The following is a 14,039-nucleotide window of genomic DNA, read 5'->3' as shown; positions in this document are numbered from 1 at the left end:
GTGCAGGCGGAGAGGGAGAATCTCAAGCAGACTCCCAGCCAAGCACAGAGCTTCACCCGGTGCTGGACACCATGCCCCTGAGATCATGGCCTGAGCTGAAACCAAGAGTTGGACGCTTTGCTGACAGCCACCCAGGCGCCCCTACAGAGATCATTAATAAAGACATGCAGGGCATCTTAAGGGACCACAAACTGGTTTGGGGGCAGGTGTTGCCAACAAGCTGACAGGGTCCAGGTTAGCCAGACTCTTTTTCTCCTTGGGGGCCTAACATTCTCTAATTTCTTCCTTTTCCCACTTAGCTCTGTAGGTAGATTTTTCAGTTTACTCATCAGCGCACCTATAGCTGGAAAAGGTTGCTCCATTCCAGTTCTGTGGGACCTGTCTGAATCCAAACAGACACGCTAAAGGACTATATCCAGCTTGGTGACTCTTGGTTGAGGTTTCTGGTGACTCTGACACAGCTGTGTGTTTCCTTCAGTCAGAAGGCTCATGCCTGGTTAAAGCAGATGTTGGCAGCACCCTGTCTATGGTCTTTATTGTTTCAGTGCCTGCCGGCTGCATTTCCAACCGGCAGCCCCCACATCTGTCTGTCTGGGGGCTTCTCTGGCATGGACTCCGCTGAGTGTCGGCATGGGTGGCTGGCCAGCAGTGGCTAAGCCCATGAACCCCCGGGGACAGATGAGAGTGAGTGTGGAAAGACCCTGATTTCTTTGCCCCCTTGGTGGGAAAACCCCAGGGCTTGTCTTCTAGACCATTCTCCAGTGGGGCTGAGCTCCAGTTACCCACAGTGGTAACTTGCTTGACAAGGCATCCGGCAGTTGCTGCTTCCCTGTTGCCATTGGCCAAAGTCACTTAAAGCACGAGGGGAGCAGAACTGTCCGCGGGGCCGACCTGGGAAGGTTTCTCTTGTTAGAAAGCAACCATTATAAGGAGAGGTGGCACATCGGCTCACGATAAAAAGATTTACACCCACATGGAAATCCACAGTGCGGAGGGTGGGGCTGGGCTGGAAACCATGTGGGTGGAGATCAAAGGCAAGGGGAACAGAAGTCATATTGTTCTAGGAGCATATTACAGGCTGCCAAACCAGATGGGGGACGTTGATGATGGGTTCCTGGCCGAGACCACACAAGGGGCCTGAAGGCGAGACACCCACCGATGGGGGGCGCCACCAGCTGGACGGCCGCACAGAACTTCTGAACCAACTCCTGACTTGCCTGGCTAGCCGGTTCACCTCTTGTAAGATTGAACAGTGACAGGAAGGATCGCTACTCGGGAGTTAATTCAAACCAGGAAGGAGGAGCTGCTGGTGAGAGAGCGGATGGGGACTTGGGAGGTGAGTCTGTTCTCTCCGAAGGGGGTCATCAAGAGTGGGCTGCTCAGACTTCAGAAGGCTTGGAGCAGGGGTTACGGGGCTCTGGATCCATGCATATCCCCAAGGGCTGATACGGATCCCACCCCCGACTCTGGGCTCTGCCTCCAGGTTTCTGATTGGGTCACTTGGGAGCGAGACCAGGCTTCTCAGGGGTTCTTACTGCAAACTGGGGGCAGGGGTTGCGCAGAGGACCCTTTGAAGAATAGTGCTTTAGAGAAAACAGATGTAGGGAGTCACAGCTTTCGATGTTTATACGGACCATCCAGAAGGTCGGAAGAAGGCAAAAAACAAAATTCCAAGTCCATCACCACCAAGGAGTCTAAGGAGAAAGGAACAGTGCATCTGACCAGGAGCTGGGGTTAGGCTCGGAGCCCTGGTGAGTACGATTTTTAGGAATCGCACAGAAGAGCTGGCATAGAGCCAACAATGAACACAAAAACAGTTGCAAGAACAGTTGAGCCTGGTGGCAGGCAGGCGACAGAGCGGACTGGGGTTTCAACAATCTCGGGGCATCCGTGAGGGTTTTTTTAAGTTAAATTCTGAGTCAGAAGGTGAACTAGAAAAGCTTCTGCTCAGTGCTGGGGCGGCGGAGGGGGGGTTCTGATGAGCCGAGGTTCACACATGACAAGGAAGTGGCCATTACTAGACACCTTTCTGGGCAGACACTACCTCATTTAGTCCTCGAAGCAACACTGCAAGGTAGGCATTCCTTGTACCCCGTGGCTTTCTGCTCTTCGCAAGTGGGAGAAATCCAGCTCACACCAACTTAGACGCAAAGAGAATGGATTGATTCCTGTACCTGGGAAGCTGGGCAATGGGGCTGATGGGAGGCATAAATGGGGGTCTAGGGACACAAATGATATGGGTCAGAGTCCTCATTCTTTCTCTCTCTGTTCTTCTCACGGGCCTCCCTTTTCTCCAGTAGACAGACATCCCACACATGGTGGGGAATATGGCCACAGCTGGGTGTCTGCCTTATGGCCTTCTAATACCATAGACATCAGGCAATGGACCATCCCTGCTAGTTCCAGAAGCCCTCTAATTGGCCTAATCATCTCAGTGCTGTTCCTGAGTGGGCAAGTGAGTAGGATATTCTCATTGGCTACCCTGTGTCACATGCCCCGAGGCTGAGTCAGAAGTGGGTGGAGCTTGTTACCAGAAGAAGAGACCTGGAGTGCAGAGTTCTGATTAATCCCAAACAATCACAACCACGTTTCCATTCCCATTTTATTGATGTGGAAACTGAGTCTGAAAGCGGTAAATGAAGTCGCCCAAATGATATTACCTGGTATGCTACAGAGCCAGGATTCGACCCCCACACTGTCGCTTCTGCCAAACAGAGGTGTGCAGGATTGGAGAAAGAAGACAGAGACCGGAGCTGGTTTTCTAGAAGGGTGTTAGCGAAGAAGCTACTCACGGCCCAGGCTCCCTTTCCGGGGCCGGTGAACCCCTCTCCCTAGTTGCTGTGAGGGTTGCCGGCTGCCCCTTCTCCTGACAGTTGCCTCCAGCTAGATGGGGGCCACCCATCCGAAATGCCTGGGAGGTCCCCCATACCCTAGGGTGTCCAGCCGCCAATGGCCAACTATGGTGAGAAAGTCTGGTTGGTCCCCTCACAATGCGGAGCTCCCTGTAGAGCTAAACCCAGGTGAGACTTCACCTGAATCCACAGCTCCGTTCTCCCCCTTCTCTTACTCCCTTAGAGATTGTCTGCTCTTCGCAAGTGGGAGAAATCCAGCTCACACCAACTTAGACACAAAGAGAATGGATTGATTCCTGTACCTGGGAAGCATTTATTTAAATGCTGGAGGCATTTATTTAAATTCTGGCAAAATGTAGGTCACCTAGAATGGACCACTGTTAATATACAGGACAGTGGCATCAGGTATGTTCATGTCATTGCACAACCTTATCACCACCACGCACCTCTAGAACTTTCTCATCCTCCCTAAGTGGAATTCTAGACCCATTATACAACAGCTCCCCATTCTCCCCAATTTCCCCAGCGCCTAGCAACCACCATTCTGCTTTCTGTCTCTAGAGACTTCAAGTAGATAGACTCACAGCGTTTGTCCTTTTGTGACTGACTTATGTCACCCAGCATAATGTCCTCAAGGTTTATTTGTGTTGTAGCCTATGTTGGAATTTCCTTCCTTTTGAAGGCTGAGCACTATCATATGGAGAGACCCCATTTTGTTTATCTATTCACCCATGGACAAAGCCTTGGGTCGTTTCCACCTTTTGGCAATTATGAATCAGGCTGCTGTGAACGCGTGTGTGTGCATAACTGTTTGATCCCCTGCAATTCTTTAGGGCCAGCCCTCAGAAGTAGAACTTACTGGATCCTCTGGTAATTTTTTATGTGTTTTTTAGCTGTTTGTCCCAGTGGTTGTGCCCCTTTACCTCTGCACCCCCAGTGTAAGAGTGCCCATCTCTCCCCATCCTTGCAACAATTGTTAGTTCTTGTTTTGTTTTGTTTTGTTTTTTTGTTTTGTTTTCTTTGTTTGTTTCTTTTATAATGACCATCCCCATGGGTGTGAAGGGGAGGCAGGTGTTTGGGGAGGCCAAAGCCTGCAGAGCATCCCCATGTCTCTCTACAGCAGCTGCTGGGATGATGGGGCTGAAAATGTTCTGCCACTAATGGCAGCCTCATGGCGTCCAGGTCAGGGGAGGGGGGCTGGGTCCCTCTCTGCCTTCACGACAGGGGAGGGGAGTGGTGAGGTGCTTTATTGCTTCGGTGTTTAAGATTTTCCTCACCGTTCTCTAAATCTTTTTGCCCATGGGTGCACACAGAACCCCGCTGGGCTGGGGAGGAGAAGGAGGATTTTAGTGACAAATTGCTCTGTCCTCAGATGCAGTTCTGTGGTGTGGGGCTAGGCTGTTGCTTGTCAGTACCCAAGGCTGACTCTTTCCAGAAGCACTGGAGACATGGGGTGGGAGGGGGAGGCCCAAAGTTCTCCAACCCCCCGGGGGTGCCCAGGCACCAGGAACCCCAGTGTGGACCCCACCAAGCCTGGTGGGATTTCCCTCTGCCTGTTGCTCATGGTCTTAGGTTGAGTTCCCCTAAAAGCAGACGCCCCAGAGAAGGATTTCAGCCCTGGTCGTTGACATGGGAAGTGAGCCCAAGAGGCACAGCGAGAGGAAGTGAGACAAGGCAGGAAGGAAGGCCAATGAAGGTGCTTCCTTGAGCACGTTTCCACCATGGCCAGTTCAGGGGGAGTTCAGTGCCGCAGGGAACCTTCTCAGAGACTGTCTGGAACACGGCTCAGAACTGCCCAATGGAGAGGTAAGGAAGCTGGGCATTTCTCCCGGCCCCCACTGTCGGACGGCTGTTCCGGAAGGAGCTGATTCCTTGGCTCTTCCAGCCTGCCGGGACCTGGTGAGAGCACACCCCTGCAGCCAGAGACTGGCCTCGGACAGAGGGATGAAAAAAGCAGCTGGTGTGTGACCCCTGGGGTAGGCTGAGGGGATACAGGCAAGGCGCTGACAGCATCTGTGACATTTTCCTTGACATTAACGTGTGTTGAGGAAGGCGCTGACGTCAACCTGGTGGAAGGTGGGAAGGTCACCATGGAGGGTGTGGTCCTCAGCCTGGACGGAGTGAACAATTTCAGACTCTCAATTTTGTGTAGTAGTTACTGGGCCCCTACTTCATACCGGGCACCAGACTATGAGTTGTCCTCTACAGTCTCATACTTGATCCTCACGACAACCTTGTGAAAGAAGAGATAAGTTGAGTGCCGTTTTTTCTTTGTTTTAATTTAGAGAGAGAGAGAGAGAGAGAGAGTGTGTGTGTGTACAAGTAGGGAGCAGGGGCAGAGAGAGAATGTCAAGCAAACTCTGTGATGAGTGTGGAGTCCGACTCGGAGATCGATCTCACAATCCTGAGATGGTGACCTGAGCCAGAACCCAGAGTTGGCTGCTTAACCAACTGAGCCAGGCGCAGATGAAGAAAAGGCTCAGAGACGTTAAGAAAATTCCAGAGGGTCACACACAGGGTTGTCTTGGTATGTCTGGTGTTCCACTGCTCCTCCCAACAAAGTCACCCTTATCGGCTCTGAGGATGGCTTGGAACTGGGTGGACTGGGACTTCTGCTGGATGATAGTTCCAGGATCCCCAAATCGCATTGTGCCTGCGTAGATGTGTGACGCTGTCTGTGGTCCAAATGATGTTGCCCCGGGGGTAGTAAATCGGTACAGCCACTCCGGGAAACAGTGGAGAGGCTCCTCAAAATATTAAAAATAGAACTACCATGTGAGCCAGCAGTCCCACTTTTGGGTATATACTGAAGGGGATGAAATCAGTATCTGGAAGAGATATCTACATGTTCCTGTGCATTGCAGCCTTATTCACAACAGCCAAGATATGGGAATAACCCGTGTCCATCAGCAGATGAACAGATAAAGGGGATGCGGTATATATACCATGGGATATCATCCAGCCAATAGGAAGAAGGGAATTCTGTCATTTGCGACAACCTGGATGGACCTTGAAGGCATTACACTGAGTGAAATAAGTCAGATGGGAAAAGATAAACACTGCACGGTATCATTCCTAGGTGGAATCTAAAAAAAGAAAGAAGGCAAACTCATAGAGACAGAGAGTATGAAAATGGTTGTGTGGAGGTGGGGGAGCTAGGGAGGGGCTGGTAGAAGGGTCCCAACTTTAAGCTGTGAGATGAATAAGGTCGGAGGATGATCTGATGTATAACAAACATGGTAACTCTGTGTTGCATGCTTGAATTTTTCCAGGAGGGTGGAATTCTGATGTTCTCACCCAAAAAAGGGGTGGGGGGAAGAAGGGGCTAGATATGTCAGTTGACACAAATGTTAATGAACTAGAAGGGGGAGGGACCCTTTTACAACGTGTATGTAATATACACACATGTGTGGGGTCACCAGCATGTGCATTAAAGATCTAACAATTTTGTTTCTCAATTACACTCAATAAAGCTGAAATTAAAACAAACAAACAAACTGGGCCTTGCCCTGGGGAAGCTGCCATGAGCCATCCACTCTCTGAACACCCTGGGCCACAGAGTTATCCGGTGTCTCTGAGCTCTATCCCACTCTCCCTTCAGCTGAGGAGTCCGGATCAGGCTGCCTTGTGTCTAAGCCTCCGCCCGGCTCTGTGAGTCTGGGATCCTGTGTGAGGTCAAGGCATGGCTCTGAGCTTCGTAGGCTCAGAAACCCAGTCTCACGTTTGTCTATGTGAGTCACCTCTGGAACCAAGTTCACACGACGATGTTAGACGGAGCCAGAAGGTTAATGCCGTCTTTGACAAACAGAAACTGGTTGGCTGAATGCTGCCGTTAGCTGGCCTCTGACCCTGGACATTAGTCACAGGGCTGTCCAGTTTTCTGGGGTTTGAGTGGAGGCACAGAGTCTGAACGTGCTCCCATGGCCCCTTCGTAACCCTGGAGTGGGCCACACCTGTCAAAGATGTGGCTATTTGAGGTGGCCTGGTGGAGGGTGACATTTTCCCTGAAAAATGCTCCCATGGACACTCCTGATTCCTGTTTGTGCCTCAGTTTCCCTCAGGGTTCAAACAGCAAGTGGTGGGCATACTCAGAGTAAGATATTTTGAGGAAGGATTACTTCAAAGGCCCTGTTCACAGAGGAATGACTCAGAACATTTCGAACCTGGCTGGAGAAGGAGCCTTATGGAGGGGCCATGAGTGGCCTTTGGGTGTGGTCAGCCTGAGGTGCCCCTGAAATAGGGAGCCAGGCGAAAAAGTAAGTTCACCCCACTCCCCTTCAGATCACCTTCAGGGGTTTCCATTGGCCCAAGTCCAGTGGAAACCACAGAGCTCAGCCTGCTTGGGGCCAGTGCAGGTGGGAGGGAGAATGATTCCAGAGGGGAAAACACAAGGTGCCCAGCTCGGCCCTCGCAGCTCACTGTCTGATGGACACATTCTAATTTCCTAACAACTTAAATTAGGCTGCTGCCAAGTCTCGCTGGCCGGGGCACTCCATCCCTCCAAGGTCACTTTGCTGTCCTGTGTACAGTGTTGATGGCCTAGTTTACTCCTCAGGGGCAGGCTTACTGCCTTTATTTTCAGCTGTCGGGGAGGAGCCACTTTCTGGCCCTGGACGGGGACATAAATAAGGCTGACTGAGGGGTATTTGAGAAGGGGAGGTGCTCTCAGTGGAACTGAGAGGCGGGGAGCAACTTGGATCTTTCGTTTTGCCACAGTGGTGGCTGTGAACGTAGGAGGGCACTGTGTGCCATGGGCTTCTTACTTTTTATTGTGATTGTTTTAGGTTGGGGAGAAAATTGTGTGATTCCCTGGCCTTTCTCTCTTCCCTCCCCCCCACCCTCCCTCCATCCTTCTTTTGCTCCCTCCTACCCATCTCTTACTAAGAATTTCAAATAGGGCACCAGGGTGGCTCAGTCAGTTAAGCGTCTGCCTGCGGCTCATGATCCCGGGGTCCTGGGATCGAGCCCTGCATCAGGCTCCATGCTCAGCGGGCAGACTGCTTCTCCTTCTGACTGCAGCTCTCCCTGCTTGTTCTGTCTCTCTCAATCTCTCTCTCCCTCTGACAAATAAAAAGAATCTTAAAAAAAAAAGAATGTCAAACATACACATAAGTAGACAGGCTAGGGAAGTGAACCCCATGTACCCATTACCTAGCTGTAGCAGTTATGAATTCATGCCAGTTCCGTTTGGTTTCATTTCTAGCCCATTTGCACCCCCCTGCCCCAGAATGTTCTGAAGAAAATCTCTAATGTCCTATCACTTACATATGAATATTTCAGTATGCATCTCTAAAAGAGCATACTCTTTTTCCAATATTCATATTTTAAACACATTTTAAAAAAGATTTAAGTTATTTATTTGGGAGATAAAGAGAGAGAGCGCATACAAGTGGCAGGGGGCAGGGGGAAGAGAAGCCAACATTCCGCTGAGCAGGGAACCTGATGCGGGGCTCGATCCCAGGACTCTGGAATCAAAGGGTTGGGATCAGACCTGAGCTGAGGGCAGACATTGAACTGACCCAGGTAAGCCACCCAGGAGCCCAGGTTTTGTCCATTCTGAAACTTCATACAAGTGGAATCATCAAGTGTATACTCGTGTATCTGACTTCTTCCGCTCAACAGCGTATCTGTGACCCTATTGTTGAGAAGAGCTTGATCTTTGGCCTTGCTTGATAGTAGTCCATTACGTGACCAACACCAGAATTCGTCCATTGTCTGACTGACAGACATTTCGATTGTTTCCAGTTTGGGGCTATATGACTAAAGCTTCCAGGAACATCCTTCTGTGTGCCTCTTGTTGGAACAGGAACTCATTTCTCTCCTGACTCCCTTCTTGAGTGTGAAACTATGGCTAGGAGGGAAGAACGCCTTTTCTTTCCTCACTGACTGCAGGGTGACCTTCCATCTCTTGGTCTTTTCCCCTCACCTGCAAGCTGGTGAGGAGATTGCCCTCTTCCACCAAGCCACCCCTCCCGGTGAGGGGGTGGCTCTTGGGTGAGGGGAGACCCATCTCACCCAACCATCTGCTTACCTGTCCCACCAGTACATTCTTTCTAGGACAGTCTTCCTGTCAACTCACCTCCTTCTTAAGTAAAAAAACAAAGCAGGACAAGATCATACAAACGAAACAGCTTCCCTTGACTCTACATCGCACTCTAGCTAAGAACCTGTATCTCTCTTGCCCCTCAATGACCAGAGTCTTCAAAGTGTAGTCTGCGCCCGTCGACTCTACTTCCTTCTCTGCTCTTCACTTTTTATCTCCTGGACACGCAGCCTCAGCCACCATCCCCTCTCAGAAACTGCTCAGTCCAAGGTCATTGTTAATTCCCTTTGCCAAAGCCTAGCTTCACGTGTCTGTACTTGCCTCATGTATTTAGATATCTGTGCTGGGTCAGCCCATACAGTTCGGTCCCAGTTTGGGGATGGGTGAAAGTGATGACTGGGACCCAGGTCAAGGTTGCTTTTAGTTTGGTTGACTTCCATTTTTTTTTCTTTTAAAGATTTTATTTATTTATTTGACAGACAGAGATCACGAGTAGGCAGAGAGGCTGGCAGAGGTGGGGGGGAAGCAGGCTCCCTGCTGAGCAGAGAGCCCGATGCGGGGCCCCATCCCAGGACCCTGAGATCATGACCTGAGCCGAAGGCAGAGGCTTTAACCCACTGAGCCACCCAGGCGCCCCAGTTTGGTTGACTTCTAAAGCAATGCCTAAACCATGCAAAGGATTGGAACAAGACGTTGATACCAGTAGTGGGTGGCTCCCCAAGACACTGCAGGATCAACTGAGGCATGCCCACAATTCAATGGGCCAAGCACTCCATGGGAACTGAGAGAATCTTCCAGATAATGAATGGTGAGCTCACTGCCTTCTATATCCATGGTCATGCCAACACCCCAAAACAGCTTTAACTATCCCATAAGGTGACTCTGCTCCCCAGAAAGCCAGAGTGTTCCCTCTGGATCCTAGATCTTACAGTTCTTGATGTGCCTGCTCCAAACCATTCTCCCTTTACGGTCACTTACACTAAGAGCTCTGGGATATTTTATTATGTCTACTAGAGGGGTTTCTGCGGACTGACCTGGCCATGACCTTCCCTGGCCGTCCTGCTCCATTTGGTGTTATTTCTGGCTCTAGGTTTCTCTGAAGCAGACTGGGAGATGGGAACTCGGAGCAGGTAGCTAATGTGGGAGCTGGTGCCAGGAAACACAGGGGAGTAGGGAGGAGTGAGGTGGGAAGGGGGCAAAGCCAGTACACTGGGTTGCTGCAGTGGGCAACTGGAGCTCAGTCCCCTCAGGAGGTCCTCTGAGAACCTGCGTGGGATCCAGCTCAGGAAAGAGAATGCTGGGGCACTTATCCAATGGCTCCTGCTCCCCTCCAAGCCCCTGTCAGACTGGGTAAAGGGGATGAGGAATGTAGACATGAAGGCAAGAGCAGTAGCAGCCATCTTGTAACCGTGAGGGTAGGGCCAAGAGAATTGAAGACTAAGGGGCTGACATTTTCAGACCCATCTTTGCCTACCTCCTTTCTTGTCCCATGAGCAAAACGAATCTTACTTGTTTAAGCCACCATAATGAAGTTTTTTGATACATGTAGCACGAAGAGAATGCACTGCTTGATTCTTCCTTTAAGATGGAGGCACTCATTTCCCCAGCTGCAGACAGTGTTGAATGCTGGATGTCACCCAGTCCAAAACAGTTCATAATTTCCATAACTTCTTCCAAGATTCCACATCCTGATTTAGCCACCTCTCTTTCTCTGGTTTGTGTGTTTATCTGATGTGCTCACTGGGCTGTAAGTTTCTGAAGGGTAGGACCATGCCTTCCATGACTTTATGCTTTCGGTACCTGATCGAGGGACTGGCCCATAGCCTACTATGTATGTTTTAGGCTTCATGATCTTTGACTATCCAGATTGTTCTCTTCCGAATGTCCCCTTTGCCAATGATCTCTCAAAGTCTGATTTTCAGAACTAAGCTGAATGTACCAGGAGTGGTCTTGACAGGAGTGAGGGCAGGATTTTTTTTTAAGATTTAATTTATTTATTTGACAGAGAGAGATCACAAGTAGGCAGAGAGGCAAGCGGGGGGCAGGGGGGGGGCAGGAATCAGGCTCCCCGCTGAGCAGAGAGCCCAATGCGGGACTCGATCCCAGGACCCTGAGATCATGACCTGAGCCGAAGGCAGAGGCTTAACCCACTGAGACATCCAGGTGCCCTGGTCAGGATGCTTTTAAATTTGTTTATTCAAAGTGAGCTTATTGCCCACTACATTTATTTTTGCTAAAGCAACATTTCTCACACTGTATACCAGGGCCCCTGCTTTCTAGATCTGGACAGAACTTTATGATTCTTCTTCTTCTTCTTTTTTTCCCCTATGAAATGTCACCATTTGCCCAGGCGTTGACTTCCAGTCCTAGTTTATACTAGAACGGAACCTGATTCTTACCATTTCATTTTCATATTTGAATGGACCTGACTTTGAGTTCTGCAAATCACCAGAAACCCTTCATGGAAGAGGTTGAGGGGACATAGAAATAGTAAGTGAAGAGCTTACTATTTTGACAGACTCACTCTCTTGCAACAGTCCGTTGAAACATGATTGGAATCCAAGTGGATTATCCAGTCTTTAAACTACCGCACCAGCTTGGGGGCAGCCTGGAATTTGATAGGTCTGTGTCTTTCATTGGTCCACCTGCTCCCTGCATAAAATTGTTGAAGGGGCCTGGAGGGGAGTGTGAAAGTGTATCACCTACTTCGGAGTTTATGAGATTGAACTCAAGCCTTCTTCCATCACCACACCACCTGGCTGGAGCAGGGCTGACAGTAGGCAAGGGAGAGAGAGGGTCAGATGGGGGCCGGGGAGGGCTGGTGTGTATCAGTCCCTGCCCTTACATCAAATCCAAATCATTTCTTTTTGGATGGCCTACTCTTTAACGTGCTCAGTACCTCTTCTCCCCTCCACTAGTGCAGAAAATGGACAGCAGGTTGGCTCCTGGGTCCAGACATGAGTTGCTGCCAGCCCTTCACAGGGATGGTGGTCGAGCCTTGCCCCTGCCAGCTCCGTGGGCCCTGCCTGCCAGGCGTGTCCTCTTGGTCCGGACGCATTGATGCTGGGAGCACGTTTTATGATTGTGTGCTTTCTCTTTCTTCCAGCATTAAAATTTTATTCTCCACATGTCAGCCTGCTTATTAAGAATCTCCCAGGTGCTCCCACCTCGGCTCCGGCCCCTGCTGCTGTTTTCTCGTCGACCCTGGGCACGTGCTAAAATGTCCTGTCCCAACTAACTCAAGCCATATGGAAATTTCTCTGTCCTCTACTCCAGGGGAAAACGTCAGGGTTAACCCCCCACTCCCCCTTACGAATGGGGGCCCTCCCTTTCCTTAACTGAGAGCAGGAGCTCTTAACCTTTTCTGTGCCAAGCACCCCTGGATCCCACTTCTCAAACTTAAACGTTGACAGGGCATTACCCCAGAATCTCATTACAAAGCAGATTCTGATTCAGTAGGTCCAGGTGGGACGTGAGATTTGCATTGTTAACAAGCTCCTGGCTAATGTAGTTGGTCCAGGGACCACATTTTGAGTAGCAGAGGTTTCCAAACTGGGGTGGGGGGGGAGCGCGAGGGGGGCAGGGGCTGCCCTCACGCCTTCCTTCCTCCTCACCCGCCCTTTCCAAGCGCCAAGGGAATATCTGTGGCCACATTTGATGCATAAACAGTCTCCGGCAGGCGCGGAGCATCACAGGTGCGCTTCCGGCCCCGGGCCCAGCCCCGCCGCAATTCATCAGCTCCCAACAAATGCTTCTTTATAATCGGGGAAATAGAAACCCGCTCTGCCCGAGCTGGGAGCGCTGCCTGCGCTCCTCCCACCTTTCCGGGCCTCTGCGCAAGGGGCGGACTTTAGGCGGGGCGGCTTCATAAACTAGAAAAAAAAAAAAAAAAAAAAAAAAGAGGGAGACGAAACAATTAAACCTAGCGAGCCAGGATTGCTCCAAGGAACAGGCTTTCAAAGGCAGCGGAGTCTGGCTTTTTTCCAGGCTGTGGGATCAGCCAAAGGGCGCAGGCCTCCTTCTCTTGGCGTGACAGGTGCGCCCCGGGGGCAGGCACTGGACTCGCCCTTTGCCCACCCCCCTGCATGCGTGAAGAATGACTCGCCGTTGGTAGGGTAACCGATCCCATGTAATAGGAAAACACAGAGAAAAGCCATGTTCCTTTTTAGTCCAGCGGAGCTGTGCCCACTCCCAGACTTTTCAGAGCATAGATTTACAATCACACCTTCCAGAGATGTTCTGGAAGCTGCCTGTTCTAGCCACGTTCCTTCCTCCCTTTCTTCCCTCCTTTCCCTCCCACTTTGAGGCCTTTTACCCTTAACTGGAATCGTTATCATGCTCATCGACTCCAGAGCTGGACACTGGACAGAAGCTTTTAAAATCAAGTAAACAAATGCCATTAGGTTCCACTTTCCAACCTGGTACAGACACTAAACCCAACATCCAATTTGTAAAATTTTTTTTAAAGAAAAAAATGGTCTTAGAGCAGTGTTTTCAAAGTGTGGTCCTGGGATAAGCAGGCTTAGCAGGGTCTGGGACCTCCTTAGAAATGCAGATTGTGGGACCTTAGCCTAGAGCTGCCCAATCAGACTTTCTGAGGGTGGGGCTTGGCAAGCTCTGTTTTATTAAGCCCTCCAGGCTGCAGTTTGAGAAGCAGCCCTCTAGAGAAAGAAACGCAGAGCCCATACCCAAGATCTCTAGAATGTACAAAGCAGAGCGGGAGAGCAAACACGCTCTCTCCTGGGTTGGAGGGAAGGAGGGACAACAGCCTAGAAGGCGGCCTAAGGTCTGGCTGCCTGTGCAGACCATCCCAGGCCACACGTGAGCAGAAGCTGCAGTGAGGTCATTGCTTCATTGGAGTGGTTTGAGGCATAACCTCAAGTATGCCGCTTTGGCATGTAGATTATTTCCAGCCAAAGGCAATCAACACCCGGCAGACTTTTATAAAAACTTTTATCTTTTTCTTAACTACCTAAAGGAATTTAGATAGGGGTCTTGGCCCAGAAAAGAATGCTATTACCAAAGGTAACTTTTTATCAGAAAGACCTATCTTTATGTCAGGGCAAACATCTAATTAGCAAACACCTGCTCTTCTTATCATCGTGTGAATTACCTTCCTCCCCTCTGAAGCCCCCAGGCTCCTA

The 14,039-nt window shown here is 50.4% G+C and overlaps 1 long non-coding RNA gene across 1 annotated transcript in view; it reads left to right on the top strand.

Annotated features, from left to right (window-relative positions):
- The first annotated feature begins 1,080 nt into the window (after positions 1-1,080).
- The window catches only part of LOC131821935 (uncharacterized), a 35,841-nt gene continuing 22,882 nt past the window's right edge, over positions 1,081-14,039 (top strand). Inside the window, exon 1 of the long non-coding RNA XR_009350022.1 lies at positions 1,081-1,336. This is a non-coding gene — a long non-coding RNA (uncharacterized LOC131821935). The remainder of the gene's footprint in view (positions 1,337-14,039) is intronic.

This window comes from Mustela lutreola, chromosome X (assembly GCF_030435805.1).
Source record: "Mustela lutreola isolate mMusLut2 chromosome X, mMusLut2.pri, whole genome shotgun sequence".
Taxonomy (NCBI): Eukaryota; Metazoa; Chordata; class Mammalia; order Carnivora; family Mustelidae; genus Mustela; species Mustela lutreola.
Note: the sequence above shows the minus strand (reverse complement) of the source record. Positions and strands in the feature narration are given on the sequence as shown.